The sequence below is a fragment of the Euphorbia lathyris genome, chromosome 5 (genome assembly GCF_963576675.1).
Source record: "Euphorbia lathyris chromosome 5, ddEupLath1.1, whole genome shotgun sequence".
NCBI lineage: Eukaryota > Viridiplantae > Streptophyta > Magnoliopsida > Malpighiales > Euphorbiaceae > Euphorbia > Euphorbia lathyris.
This window is the reverse complement of record NC_088914.1, coordinates 85,250,303-85,251,620: the sequence shown is the minus strand read 5'-3', so window position 1 is coordinate 85,251,620 and position 1,318 is coordinate 85,250,303. Positions and strand designations below refer to the sequence as shown.

At 44.2% G+C, this 1,318-nt stretch overlaps 1 non-coding gene across 1 annotated transcript; it reads right to left on the bottom strand.

The window, feature by feature from the left end:
• Positions 1 to 219: 219 nt before the first annotated feature.
• LOC136231623 (small nucleolar RNA R71) lies at positions 220 to 326 on the bottom strand. The gene has a single exon (XR_010689994.1). It is a non-coding gene; the product is annotated as a small nucleolar RNA R71 (small nucleolar RNA).
• Positions 327 to 1,318: the final 992 nt, after the last annotated feature.

Sequence of the window (1,318 nt, the reverse complement as noted above, 5' to 3'; positions counted from 1 at the left end):
GAAGATCCTAACTCACATCTTGACAAATTCATGGAATACTGCAGCACTTTCATGTGTGAAGACGTCGCATCTGAACAGATCTTCCAGAAGCTGTTTAGATTTTCTTTGAAAGAAGAAGCTGCAGAATGGCTACAATCCATTGAGCCAGGGTCTCTCACTGACTGGGACACTGTAGTATCAGCGTTTCTAGCAAAGTACTTCCCTCCGTCAAAGACTGCACAATTCAGAAGTGACATCACCTCGTTTAGGCAGTCCGATAGTGAGAACTTGCATCTAGCCTGGGAGAGGTTTCAGAAGTTGTTAAGACGGTGCCCCCACCATGGTTACCAGCGGTACCAGCTTGTTGACATGTTCTACTCAGGAATATCTCCTGTCAGCCGTGCCTTTCTGGATGCAGCAGCGGGAGAAATCTATTCAACAAGACTGCAGTTCAAGCATACAATCTGATGAAAGAATTAGCTGAACGGAGCGCATGTTGGCAAGTTGAGAAGCCGGCTCCAAGAAGAGGCACAACAGCCAAAGAGTTCCCTGGAATATTTTCAGAATCAAATCATCAGATAGCAGCGCTTACAGAAAAAGTAGATCTATTGGAAACTCAACTGAAATCATCGGAACCAGTAGCAAGCTGTGAGGTGTGTAGCCGAGGGCATAAGAACGTGGAGTGCCCGATTGTACTTGAACAGATCCATTATCTAAAACAATATGGGTCAAATGGCACGCATTGGCAGCAGGACAGACATCGAGGATCAGGTTCTGAGACTGAATGGGAGAGAAGTATAGATGTCCTAAGAGAGAGCTTGAGTGCCATAGAAGGAAGATTGGCACACAATGAAGCTTTCTGCCAAAGGCTTCAAACACAGGTCAGTAAATTGGTAGAAGAGGAAGCACGAGCAATCACGCTTAGGAGCGGAACACAGGTAAGCGCACCAACCTTTGTGCCTCAGTAAGACAAGGCTTCAGACCCGATTCCTGGTAATATCTCTACCCCGTCTGCTCCACAGGTAAGTGTTTCTGATCCAACTCCGATTACTGAAACTGATGTACCACCAACACACGTTACCTTGCCTTATCCTACTTCTGGGAGAGCTAAGTTAGACAAGGATTATTCCAAAATGTTGAATGTGTTTAAGAAAATCGAGATTAACCTCCCGTTTCTTGAACTTCTTGAGAATATGCCCGTGTATGGAAAATTTTTAAAAGAACTGATCTCTAAAAAGAGAAAATTAGGAGATCATGAGACCGTAATGCTAAGCCAGGAATGTTCTGCCATGCTAACAAATCCGTTACCTAAAAAATCTAAAGATCCTGGTAGTTTTAG